The 14,527-nt window shown below is 28.9% G+C and overlaps 1 protein-coding gene across 2 annotated transcripts in view; it reads left to right on the top strand.

Moving 5' to 3' along the window:
* LOC107452601 (5-hydroxytryptamine receptor) overlaps positions 1-14,527 on the top strand; it is a 134,500-nt gene that overhangs the window by 56,245 nt on the left and 63,728 nt on the right. The window contains exon 2 of one of the 2 annotated variants that reach the window (XM_071187889.1): positions 8,630-8,727. The exons of the other annotated variant lie outside the window; for it this stretch is intronic. The gene's annotated coding sequence lies outside the window, so the exon portion shown is untranslated. The remainder of the gene's footprint in view (positions 1-8,629; positions 8,728-14,527) is intronic. 2 annotated transcript variants of the gene reach the window in all.

Genomic DNA, 14,527 nt, shown 5'->3' with positions numbered 1-14,527 from the left:
TAATTTTTAACGAAGTGCTTTGGTAATCATTTCGGTAAATTTAACAATAAAAAATGATTTTATAATGTGAAATAAAATTTGGTAATTTGATCATAATACCTTAGAGCTTGGCATAGAAACCAATTATTCGGTAAAAATTTACTTTTCAATTTCGTATTTTCGCTAAATTTATGGTAAAAAAAACGATAATTTGGAAAACCAGAATTTCCGCAAGCCTTTATTATATGAATAGCTAAATGCGAACTGAAACGGATAAATGATTACAAATAAATGTTCATATATAGTATATTTTGGTTTTATTAACAGAATTTTTTTTTACCAGGAATGTCATTACTATACAGCACGGTAATTTTACCACAATTTTTTCTCTGCGTAAAATGGATTTCTCCTAGATATATGTCTTTCAAAATTTTGTTAGTTGCACTAGTCACGCTTATTTTATTTTCCAGCAGCATTCATATCACGAGTCAACTTTTTTCATGCTTCTAACAATCTTAAAAAAAATATTGAATTTGATACAAACACGTGGAAATATAAATAAAAAACTGCGTTCTCTAATAAAAATTTAGATCCATTAATGACTCATAGCCATTTATAGAAGCCTTAGTAGAATTTTACGAACTACAAAACAGCTTTGAATTAATTCATTATTTATGGAATCATTATGCTAATTACCGAAAACTTATTCATGAACATTAGTTTCGAAAATTTTCAGGTTTGGAGTAGCGATAAAGTACAATCTTCAGAAAAATATGCATCCAAAATCCTTTTGAATAAATTGCTAACCCTTCAAAACACGCTACTTTAAAAATATTTCAAAGCATCGATTGAATAGCTAATATTTTTACATCTTTCATCAATAGACCTCCTTAACGCCATTAGCTTTTCAGGTAAGCGTTGAATAGATTAATATCTTACCCGTTTTGGTTTGGGAGTTTTCGATAGCCTGATAATAAAAGGAAGGAAAACTTGTTTTAGGAGAAAGTTTTTTTTTCCTTTTGCATTTTAAATAGCTTTTGAGTAGTTAATTAATAATGTATCTTTTAAATATTCGCTCAACTCTTTTAAAAGTAAACAAAAATCATTTCTTCATCATTATTTAGTCATAACTCTTCTACTCATGCAGAATAAACATTTAGTGGAATTAGCTGAAATTATCTTTCACCGAGCATATTGTAGCCACGTTAGTCGATTTTGAAAATAAAATAAAAGGAGTTAAGAATGTTTAAATTTAAACACTATGCAAGAATGATAAATTTAATGAATTTACATTCTTATTATAACTATACCACCATACAAATAATTGAAAGGAATTATAGTTTAAACTCCATAACTCAATAATTATTTTTGCCAGTGTTGGATTGAATATAGAGCTAAATAATGCATAAGCTTGTTGTGTCTAATTTGCGTGGCATTTATTTTGTAAACAGTGTTGTTTCTTATATAACACTAAATGATAAGTAATAATTAAACAAATCTCAGATTATACGTCATAGGTTTAAAACTATTTCTGAAATGCAATTTCGCTAAGAATTAGCTTTGGGTAATATTAATATATTTTTAATACGTTATAGATCTGGGACATATATTGATTTTTTTAAACTGTTTTGACTGAAACCTATTTTTGCTTTTAGGAATAAACATATCCAAGGTGGAGTTTTACTATTTTAAAAATGTTCTATTTAAATTTGTTAGAAGTGTTTTCAAAAGGTATGGTACAATGAAAAAGAGTTGAATCAAATTGTTCTATTGTCATTTTATTTATGAAACTGTGTTGCCCAATGAAAATGGTTTTACTCCTTAAGTTTTTTTAGTTATCCCAAGCAATTCTACCATGGAACTAAAGATGTTCCAAGTAAAATTTTATCATCTTATTTGAAGCAATTAGTTCTGCAGCGGCTGATGATAAAATGCAACCCGATATTACTAACATTAAAAGTTCCAAAAGTTCAAGTTTTGCTGTGCTAGTTTTGTTCGCAACTGTAAATTGTTAGGATCAGATTATCACAATCAGTGTAAAGTATGAAAGATAACAGTAAAGTAATTTTTGAATGAATATTATATCTACAAAATACCATCCTATAAAATAATGCTTTAAGATGACGAATCATATAGCACTAAAAACTACTGCAGAATGTTCAAAAACAGATAATTTTTTGCTTTACACAATATAAAATTAACCATGTCTCTTTATATAACAAACTTTTGTATACTCATTACTGTAATTAACTACTTAAAAATTACGGACGTTACTGTACTTAAAAAAGTGCATAAAGATGCTGATAAATTGAGCAAAAGTGTTTTAATGTGTGAGGGACTTTATGAAGATGGGAATAGGTGAAACTACTGCAATTAGACCAATAGTTGTACTAAATAAATATATAATTGTTTCATCTGGTAAAATAATTAGTAACAATGTGCAATTTACTAATGTTTGAGAGGATGTTATTGTATTTAACTACTCACGTGACATGTGCCTCAACCAGTATTTAAAGTCTCTTATCTCCGGAAAAAGTTTTGCTAACTACAAGACCATGAGGAAAACAGTAACGGAATTTCTATAGTGTTTGTTACATTAAAGAAATTTTTTTCATTACACTTTGCATTACATTACATTTGATTAACCTATTAGCTAGTCTAAAAAAATTACACCTGAATGTAAATTTGCATATTGCATTAAAATTAAAAAAAGAGTTATATCATGTACTACCAAACTGTAGAATTTTTTAAATAATGCCAAGGAAACATTTTTAAGGAGCAAGCAAAAAATCATGGGAGCATAAAAAGTTATGATGCATAATTGGCACACTTTGAGCTTAATACGTACAAGATAGAATTTAACGTAGAAAGATAATGAGAATATACTTCCCTGACAGAAAAATGTATTGTTTTCTGTTGAAGAAACTAACATAAAAATATTAGCACCTAACTCAAGAAAATGTTGGAACAAATCTTCTGCGGTTATCAGTTTTACTCCAAGAAAGCTGGTGCAATCAAGATTGTTCACATAGCTATTTTCCTAAATGAAAGTTTAACACGCAACCAACTTATTACGCCACACCAAGTTAAGTGATTACTTTGTGATTTAACTCAATCAAGGCGTTATAAACGGTAAAAAATAAGTTTTATCTTTATAAATGTTTCGAAACCCAAATAACTGCTATTTTTCTTTTTAAAGTAATAGAAAATTAATTTGCCAATTAGTATGAATTTCTAAAGAAACGCAAATTGCATAAAATTATATATAGAATTAATTATTAAAAAGCGAATCAATGTGGCTGTCTAAAAGTATGAGAAAAAAATCGATCGAAAAATATAAGTTTATTTACTTTGTAGATTAAATATTTGAATTAATATTTGAACTAAGAGAATATTTGAATTATTTGAATTAATATGTTTGAATTATTTCAATGAATGTCGTTTAAAAGTATGGAAAAATGATTCGATTGATTGGATATTTTAATTTGGACAATTAATTTCAGAGATAATGCTCAAAAATTAGACGCATAAAAGAGTGCCGAAAGAACCAAAGTAATCACTGGATTTTAAGAAATCTACCATGCCCTTAAAATGTTGCGGATGTGGAATGGTCAAATGAATTAAATCTGGATTTTAATGGAAAAAGATTTTAAAAAACGCTGCGGCAAACATATGTCTTTTTAAAAAAAGATCAGAATGTAAAGTTTCATAATAAGAATATTGTGAATACATAGAAATAATGTGTTATTAAATTCTTAAAAAAGCAGGAAATAGAGAAAACAGTACACAGGTAAATTGTTTGATCCTAAAAGTTTAATTTGAATCGAATGTACATTTCAATAATACAAGTCCCAAGTGAGTGACGTAAACTTTTGATGCAAAAACTATATTTTGTCTTTACCACAGCAAAAACTGTGTTAAAATGCGGAGACACGGTTGAAAACTAAATAAGTACATCAAAATCAAGATAAGTTCAAATAAATTGAAATAGCGCAAAAGCCGAAATTGGATATTTTTGGCCAAATGTAAACTCTTCTAATCATGCAACCCATCTTACAGAGAGAAAGGTAAACCCGAGATTGATAGAAATGAAGTCGGCTGATTCATCTCATAAAACCAAATTTAATTTACTTGTAGAGTTTAATACAACAAGAACTGAATCGGCTGTCTGTTGGGTTAAACTGAAATGACTAAGCTTTGTAAATGAGAAAAAGAAAAAAAAACTGTGGAAGAATTTTAATGTATTGAATTTGGGGTTCAATGTCAAATGATACTGGATTCAAAAAAGGAGAAAAGAGATTAACTTGGTTATGAAACTGAAACAATACTTTGAAATTTTTTTTTTTTTGCTGCAATTATGCAAGTACTTGATCTTGATTAACTCGGGTTTGGTGATTTCAAATCTGAAACTAGTTTTGCTTTTAAAGCTATAGATTATTTTAATGACATTTTTAGTCTATTCTTTATCCAAATGCACAAGTTTAAAAACAATACATATAACAGGGGGTAACGTGAATGTTGCAACAAACTTCTAGGTGAGTTAGGGCACATCATTCAGATTAAAATTACATAGGAAATCATGAACTGAAATGTAGTCGTAATCAGCTGTGGGGTGCTTCCTTATTATGTCTTGTTTAGAAGCACACGAAGAAACAGTTCATTATAGAGCCATACCTGCGAATGACAATATTTCCGGGCATGGGTTCCTATGAAATTTTAGTCCTGATGATGTGCCTTAGCTCCCCTTGAAGTTAGTCGCAACATTTGCTTGACCCCTGTTATATATAACATTTCTGAACGTGAATATTTCGACAAAAATAGAATAAAAATGTCATTGAAAAAAACTGAAAAACTGATTACAGATTTGAAATCAGCCACGTGAAAATATTTAAGATCCTTTAAAAAATCTCATGCAACAGAAAAAATAAATGTTTCCTAATGTAACTAAATCTTTACTGTTAAGAATATTTTAATTTATTTTCATTTAAAAATAATATAAGGTAAGCTTTTTACTTCAGAGTTTTCTTTTCAAAATTTGAATTGATTATATAACTAAATTTAACTGTATAACATTTAGAAATAATGCGTCCTAAAATGTTTTTTGTTCTCCTAAAAATGAGTAAAAAATGAAAGAAAAAAAGTCATTTATTACTTAAAGCAAAGATTTTAGAATGGTTTTTACCCTATTCATTATATTTTTCATTTTTCAATTTAATCGACTTTACTTACCTAAATAGTAAGATCAATTTTTGACCGATATACTAGTCGCGGCGAGAAAGTCATAACTGCGAATTTCTGAAATGTAAAAATGTCAATTAATATAATGATACGATAACTTAGCAGCATATTAAGCAAACCAGCGTCCTCCTGAAACTAAACAAGTAAAATTTCTATACAGAACTTTAAAATCTCTCTGCTTTACTTTTTCAATTGAATATTTTAAGAACAGAAGACAAAACTAAAAGAAATGTTCCCAAGTGTAATTGATTCAGAAGTTTCCAAGGTTCTTTAAGGTTTTTTTACAAACATTTAAAATTAAGATAATATTCCTAAAATAAATCCTTATAATATTAGACTGATATGCTCTAGTTTATTGCTCATAGTTTTTAGTTGAATGTTGAGTTAAATGGACCAAACTTTAAATCAAAAGTCTCTGTCTTGATATCACTGTAAAATACTAAGATTTAGCTGCAGGGTCTGTAATTAAACATTTGTATTTATTGATTAGATATTTGTATTGTGGTTAAATGTGTGCTGCCTGAATCATAAGTATATCAACGTAAAATAGTAATCACATGTCACTATCGCTTATATGATACCTATACCCTAAATTTCACTCTATTTCACTTAGAAAAAAGAGTGAAATGACTGAGTTATACACGAAATCTCTTCATTTTAATAATATTCCTGCACCTCAATTATAAAACTTTTATAAGTAGAATCTGAATTAAATAAAATACAGTCTACAGAACTAAAGGAAATATATAACTATACTTCGAATAAAATAGTTTAAATCACTCGGCACGTTCTCATTCACTTTACTCTCTTTTTATTGGCATGGTCGAAAGGAGTTCTTTTCAATTTATTTTCGAAATGTAGGGACAGAAGTTTCAATTAAAGAAGTCACGCTTTTGCAACCTATTTGGTCCTATAAATTGCTCAATTTCTGCTTTCAAAGTTCCACCATGCTCTTAATAAATAATTCACATTTTTATTAGTTCCATTTTACCATGACGCTTGTAATATTTCCTCGTTTAGAGCGTCTTTGAATTTTAAAGTTATTAAATTATTTGGAATTTTTGAAACAGAATTATATTTGGTGTAGATTTATATGTTTAAAGCAAATGTAATGAAAGGAAATGTACGAAATTGTTTATAAATAGAAAGTCTTTTGAAGAAAATTGAATTCGAAAAATTAAAATACTGAAATATAACTGTAATTTTCATTTCATTATAATTGAATTTTAAATGAACTCCCTCATAAAACATTGTCGCTAAAAAAGGTTAAATTTTAATTGAATTGGGGGTTTAGCGATACAAGTTCCATAAAAGGATTAAATTCTTTTGAATTAAGTGTTGGTTTGTGGGACAAGGTTAAAAAAATGCACAATGCACTGAACAATTGGTTTTTAAACAGATAAAAAGATTAAGTCATAAATTTATCTTAATAAAATGTATGAAATATAAAATTGATAAACTGGTTCAAAGCTAAACATCAAACAACACAACAAAACAATCGTATCTATACGGTTTAAATACCAAAAGTGCGTAGAAATGCAGCGGGAAAATAATATAATGGCGAGTTTTATCTAATAAATTCTTCATACGCAAAATAAAGCTGCCAAAAAGGTAAGAAGATGTTGGTTAGAATCCTAAGTAAAACGTAGCAAGCATAACATAGTTCAGTCGAGCATGTTTTGTTCCTAGACTGCACTGTTGGAAATTTCTATGAAAAAATGGTTAAATAACAATTTATTTAATTGTTATCTTACCATATTCAAACAAAACAGTCAAATAGCCATAAATAAGATGGTATTTAAACTGTTAACAGTGAGAAAACCCATTATTTACTGCTTTCATCTAATACTGTTAAATAATCAGAATTTTATCACACCTAGATTCACCTAATGAACTAACTTAGTTCCTGGCAGATATAAGTGCATATTATAGCCACGAGGGTTAGTCTGTCAATCTCATGACCGACAAAACGGGGGTTCAAGTACAAACGTTGACACCACAATATTTCCCCCACTCCCTTCAACATTCGAAGAGTTTCCAGTGTCCTGCACTCCCCAGTTTATGACCCTGAAGTGTTAAAATACGATACTTTAATTCACGCATAGATGGCAGCACCGTGAAACTGCTAAACCATCAATATGCAGTAAAAATACTATTTACGGTTTTGAAACCATGCTTATTGTAAATGGTTAAAAACCGTATAATTTTACATTCATGGTTTTTTAACAATATTAGTTGTAAATGGTTTCAAAACTGTAAAGGTAAAAAATGTTCTTTACCGTAAACGTTATGGTTAATTAGATGGGCAGACAGCTGCCGGTTATTTTACCATAATTTTAGAATGAAAATTCTGTAAGTGTGGGGATATTTACCTTTGCCCTGACCAAAATTTATCAATGGTCTTTTAAAACAAACTGCGCAAGGCAAATACACAAATTCTGTAAATGCTTAGGCAGAATATCAGATAGTAAATGAATTGAAACAAATGTAGATTTAAACTGAATAAGGTTCGCACGAAAACATGCTACGCCAAGCTAAAGGTTTTAAGACAAATCGAAATGTGATAAAATTTATCTCACAAAAATACATAAAATTGATAAAATAGTATTTGCCGTTACAAATTAATAAAATCAGATCAAATTGTCAAATACTATCAAAGAGTTAAATGCTAAAATTGAAAATACCAATAGCAAATACTAACACAAAAGCGTATAGTTGATGGGTTTTGTTTAAGAAATTACAAGAAAAAGTTTAAATGTAGGTAAAAAGTTATTGAACTTGGTTTCATGGCTAGCGAGGAAAATTTTACAATTTGGATATTTGAGATTGGTTAATTTAATTATAGCACAAGAGATAGTCGAGACTATAATATGACAAAGTTAAAGCATAATAAAATAAGTATAGTAAATCAAATGGATTTACCTGATTAATATCTGCATTCACTTCGAAAATATATAAATAACAAATAACAGTCGACATGCTTCAAGCGCCACAAAAATAGGCGCCCGTTTTCCCGACTTGCCAGGCATGAATGAGAAGAAACAAAAGTGATTTGAAATAAAAATTATTTACCTCCGTGTACTAATATTAACTTGCGAATACATAAATATTTCACATTTTAAACATTATATCAGTAGTTAGTTGAATTGAATGTAGGACTTAGTTGCATAAGATCTAAAGGAGGACGTACTGCGACAAACAATTCGTCAAAATAGATCAAAAGGTAAAGGGCATGCTACAATTTTGTTTTCATAAAATACATGAAGTTAAATGGTGCATAGTTACATTTATAAGTCGATAAAATCAAATAAAAGGGTGTTATTAAATAAAATGCACGAAATAGGAATCAATAGTAAACTTCAATCACTTATTTCAATCAATTATGTATTATAAACATTTACCTTTTTTTCAGGAAAAAAATAATGTAATCTGATCATTTATCCGAGTTTCCAGAAAGATTTGAAGATCGGAACAACCTTGCAATCAAGCCAGTAGTATTTTAAAAGAACGGTTAGTGTAAAAATCTATTTCTTGTCATACTTTTACTAAATATTTTATTTTATATTTTTATACCTATACGAATTAAACTGAATGCTGGCTTTAACTATTGGTTGATTAAAATTTATTGGCTCAAGAGCCAGATAAGGCATCAATCATTAGGTTAACAAAATGATTTTCTTTTAAACTAGGAGGCATTTCGGAATAATGGAACGTATAACCATTTCAAGAAATTCCGATTCATCTTAGTTCAAATGAACTGAGATAAACATGAACGTAATTCTGATGATATTATGGTTAATATATTCCTGGCAACAGAAACTCTTCCGCAAAGTTCTGCAGATTATTTTTTATCTCAGAATATTTTGAGAAAGAAATAAGGCTGAAAAACTGGGGCAAATTTATCCAGGCACGGCTATGTCAAATGGCAATATTTGTTTGATTTTTTGGAATTATTTTATTTATTAATGCAGATATAAAGCAGAACAAAAGAATTTACACTAAAAAATTAGTTTGACTTTTACAGTTTGTTTACGAAACAGGAGCTTTGGCACCAAAACTTTTAGTCACATTTTTTCTCCAACTCTTTCGATTCTTAAACTACGGATTGGAAAACGTCCTTCTATTTTATGCAATTAAACAATAAGAGTATTTTCTCGTCATAAATAAAAATTGGCAAAATCGAAAGCTTACAATTTTTTTGGGCTGGTCAATTTCTATTTAATTTGCCATATTGGGTTGATTAAATTAAATTTTCTTCTTTTTTGTATAACACCACCTTATCGTTTTTCTAAGAGCTATGTTTTCATAATTTACAGTCAGGCACACCACATGGTTGTCATTTCCTTTTACAACAGATATTTCTTTTGTGGATATTTTGTCCAATTCTTCTCAATTTTTTTTCTTATTTCCTTAGATTGTTTTATGGGACATGTTTGAAGTCAATTTTTCTAAATGTTGCCATGATTCTAAATTCTTTATCTCGCATAGTTTTAACGAAATTAAAAGAAATGAAGAAAAAAAATTCGACGTAACATTTTAGGTTTGTTACACATGTTTTACAAGTTTGTTAGGTTTGTTACACTAATACAACTCTTGTTCCCAAAAATAACTACTCACTATGACAGGTCATATTTTAGAAACAAAGAAAAATGTAGATTTTTAATTAGTTATTCAATTTAACAACGGATTAGGCATACTTTGTTCTGTATAGGCTAAAGCAAAAAACGACAAGTTTTAGCCGTTTTTGAAAGAAAAATACAGCGAAGCATTTTCGGAGGTGTAAAATGTTTAGAGTACATACTTGAAGAAGAAGAAGGAAAATTTAGAACTTTTTAAGATCTACAAAGAGCCAGACATAATTAAGTTGAGATAAGTTCAAATACTAAAATGGGCTGGACGCTTTATTAGAATGAAGGATGACAGAGCTCCCAAAAAGATCTTCGACCCAAAACCACCTGAAGCATGAAAAGGGAGACCAAAGATTCGGTGGGTCGACTGCCTAGAAACAAATTTAAAAGTTCTCAAAATTATAAACTGGAAGAGTCTATCAAAAAAGGGCATCTTGAAACTAGATTCTGAGGAAGGCCATGGCTCACCCAGGCCTGGCGTGCTATTGAAGAAGAAAGCAAGAACTATATTATGTTCATTTAAGTACTTTCATTTGTGCTTAATTCAAGCCATTTCTTGTTTTAGTTACTCAATAGTTAGATCTCTAAGAAGACCGACAACCTTAACCAGACGTGCAAGAAGATCATTCACTTTGCATTCGGGACTATCATGCTGATATCTGAATAATTCCATTGCAATCGTATTCGATGTCATTCGATTGCAATCGCATTCGATGTTGAAATGGAGAATAATTGATGAAAGAAATCGAATATACGTCACGCAAAGTTCCCATATTGGAAACAACAAACAAGGAGGTCGGTATCAACTACATATAATGAATTTTTTTAATCAGATTCGGTAAAGTATTGAAGACGAATTACTTATAAATATTTTCCACAATTCTAGCAAAAATATTTTCAGGGATCGTGTCAAAAAAAGGAGAGAATGGAAAATAGGTCAACTTTCTCTCATTATGACTATTCTCATAATAAATTTTGAAAACTTAATAAATATTTTTCATTCTTATAAAAATTAATTTAGGATAATCATAGTTCATATTTAGAAATACATTTATAAAATTTAAATTAATCGATGAAGGGAAAGCAGGGAGAAAATAAAGAATACTAGTTCTTCTTGCAGCGAGTGCTTTGCCGCCTAATGGGTTAAGGAAACAAATGAGAAAGAACAATTTAATTTTTTTCAGAAATTTTTTAATCATTCTAATTCCATCATTTGTTTCTAAATTCTAACAATTTGTTTATAGGCATTTCTTCTAAAAATTTTTTAACTTTTTTTACTCATTTCACGAAATTTTAATTAATGTATATAACGAATTTTTTTAAAGAATTTTTCAAAAAGAGTATCTGCCTGCGTCAGGGTTGCAGGCAATTTTGATCTCGTGAAAATAGAGCTGCAGATTCTGCTACCAGGAATATTTTACAAAAATAGTGCATTATAAATAGTGATAAATATGTTTTACATAAATAGTGCATTAAAGTGATACTTCTACATAGAATTTTATGCAATTTTTAATATTTAATTCTCTGTTCTGCCTTTTCTGAGTACAACTAAAAAGTAGCGTACTTAAAAAGTCAGCAAAAGTTAAAAAAACTATTTAACTCTATCGTCTTTGCAAATTCTTGATTAATTTAATTAGATCTTCATTACAAAGCTATAATAAATTCCACACTTGAACTATACCACACATAAAACTCAATGAAAATTAAAACAAAGACAAAGTAAAAATAAATTACTCACCAAAAGCTTATGACTTTAATATACAATTCAATGTTGCGATCTGGAGTATCACCAAATTAAATCAGTTATAAGCATTTCTTCAGCACGGTTTTAACCTCTTTGATATAACGAAGCATTATCAGATAGTTCCAATTTAGTTGGATTGATTTCTATATTTCTTCATTTCCCAGAAATTGGATAAATATTAGTTCAGACGCATTAAAAGAAAAAAGCAAACATTGACAAGATGTTGCAAATAATTTAAAATTTTAAATAAACTTAAATACTTTGTATCACATATGATATGTAAGCAGTTAAATTTATAGTAAAACATTCAGTTTACTCTAAATTCATTAAAAACTAACTTTTCTTTCTAGTGAGTTTTCTGATGTATAGTATTTATCATTTGTTGCTCCAAAATGAAACTATCTGAAATATAAAATTACTTTTAAATTTATGAATCGATTTCGTTTGAATCCATAAAACTGAATCAATAAAATGCAAAGATTAACAAAGTTTTCCGATAGTTTAAAAGCACGTAATCATCTAAGAAACTCTGACAAGATGTAAAATTCGCTTTAAACAAAAGCCAAGATGCATTATTAATGCATAATTTATTTCACGCCTTTGAGTTCTTTACAGCCATTTAATAGTAGGTCTACTTTGTCTGTAAAAAGGGGATAATATAAACCTGTATACCTACATAAACTATACTTATATTTAATGTATTTTTTCCTTAATGGTTTTCTAACTTTCATATAATTCACTTATTGATTGTTTTTATGTGTGGCAAAATGAAACAGTATTTAAAAATGAAAGATCTTGAAAAAATCATTTTAAATGTTAAGTATTTATTCCATAGCTGAAATTACAGTTCATTCATGTGAGTTTAAGTTGGTTTTGTTTCTAGTACAAGGGTCATATACTTGATTTATGAAAAAATATTTTTTTTCCCTGGCAGATAAATTTCCTACTAATTTTAACAAAATTACTTTTTGCATTTTTCCAGTTACTCGTAAATTAATTTCTTTTCTAAAAAATGCATTTTTGAAACTGTTTTGTTTTCTTCTTTGCAATTTTTTAAAAATAACTGAGTACATGAATAGTTCATTTCTTTAATATACTAAACCCAAACTGAAAACAAATTTGCACTCAGCTCCCTTGTAGACGTTTTGTCTATTTTCGGGAATTATTAATTAGTGGTTTCAAATACTACTGTGATAAAAAAAGTACTCAGAATGATGGTATGTGCCAAAAGGAAATGAACTATTAGTCAACATTTTATTTCATCTTCTTCAAAATTGTCTTTTTTTGACTTCAATAAACACCTGCCAATGTTTTTCCGAATCTCCATAACGTATCTTGAATTCGTGTTTATGCATGTGAAATTTGTAGATAATTTTTTTTATCAAATTAGTGGACTCAAAGCGAGAATCACGAAACAAAAATTTCTTCCTTGGGAATGAGAAAAAACTTAATGGGGCCATAACTGAAATAATGGTGCTTGTAGAGCAGTATTTACTGAATGCTTTGACAGAATTTGACGAATAATACTGCTGTGTAAGAATTTGCATTATCATGATGATAAACCCCCATGTTTTTTTTACTGCATTTCTGATCTTTTTCAACCGATTGCTTCAAGCAAGCATCCCAAAACACTTGAATAATTATTTCCATTGACTATCTGGTCAGTCGGCAGAATTCATTATGCAGATAATCAAAGAAAACAGTATACATTACCTTGATTTTTGAGAGAGTTTGAAATGGTCTTTTCGTTCTTGTTCTATCTTATAAGCGCCATAAACTTGCGTGTTGAGTTTTTCCTGATTTAAAAAGCATATATCCAAATTTCTGCACCAGTAATAAAATGTTTTAAAAGTAATAGTTAAATGAACGCGTAGTTGTTTTTATTCAATTTGTTTAAATTCAAAGTTCCTGTGTATAGCCATTTTTGGCTATTATGCTAATAAACCGCAACCAACTTATCAAAGTTCGTGTTACAACTTGTTGTTCTTTTGAAACTGCTTGACAGAAACCAAATGATGTCGGAACATGTTCCATAATGTCTCTATTGTGAAACGATGATCACGGAGCATCATTTTTTTGACTCCATGGAAATGTTGATTAATAATCGAAGTGAATGGTCTACCAGATTGCTGCTCATCTTCCACGGATCTCTACCATCTGAGATCAGTTCAAATACTATTGGTTTTGATAAACAGTCGTCTGTTTAGGGAATTTGACCAAATTTCAAATACATTTTTAAAAGAGCTTTCCTTGCAAAAATACAGTTTAATGCATGTTATTTACTCAATAACATTCGCCATTACGGTAAATCGACGGCAGGAAAGTTCTTTTCTTAATAAAAACCAATTTATTTTCAGTCGATAAAATTCGGTTATTTCCAAATGTTTATGGAAGTGGTTATAGAAGTTTGATGAAAGTCGCAAAATTTTGAAAAACGGTATTTATTATAGATGAATTTTAAATGAAGCACTCCGGATATTTCTTTAATCCCAGTAGTGTTATAAATGCAACCGATCCATGCTTTATCTTATTCTATATATCCATATCTTACACAAAGTTTTCGTCCATAAACATTGTTATTGTGGAGCTTTTATGTTGTATTATAAAATAACAATAACAGATAATAAAATAACTATTATTTTTAGGTTTTTCAGTAAATTCACATAAATCAGCATTATTTCTTTATACGGAATACCGGTGCAAATTAGTTTAGGAACCAGTTTCTAGTTACAACTCAATCACTTTACAACATTAGTATTGAGGGGGTTATGCAATTTTGACTTTCTATTTTTTTAAACCGAAAATCATTTTTATTAATACTATTTGCTTGTTTGTTAGACGAGCATTTACTTTTTAATAAAATATTGAGAATTGAAGTGAATGTGAGCTTTAATAGCACAGGGATAGAAAAAGGACATTAAATATTGAGAATTTACAT

The sequence above is a fragment of the Parasteatoda tepidariorum genome, chromosome X1 (genome assembly GCF_043381705.1).
Source record: "Parasteatoda tepidariorum isolate YZ-2023 chromosome X1, CAS_Ptep_4.0, whole genome shotgun sequence".
Lineage (NCBI taxonomy): Eukaryota > Metazoa > Arthropoda > Arachnida > Araneae > Theridiidae > Parasteatoda > Parasteatoda tepidariorum.
This window is presented reverse-complemented; position numbering and strand designations above follow the sequence as displayed.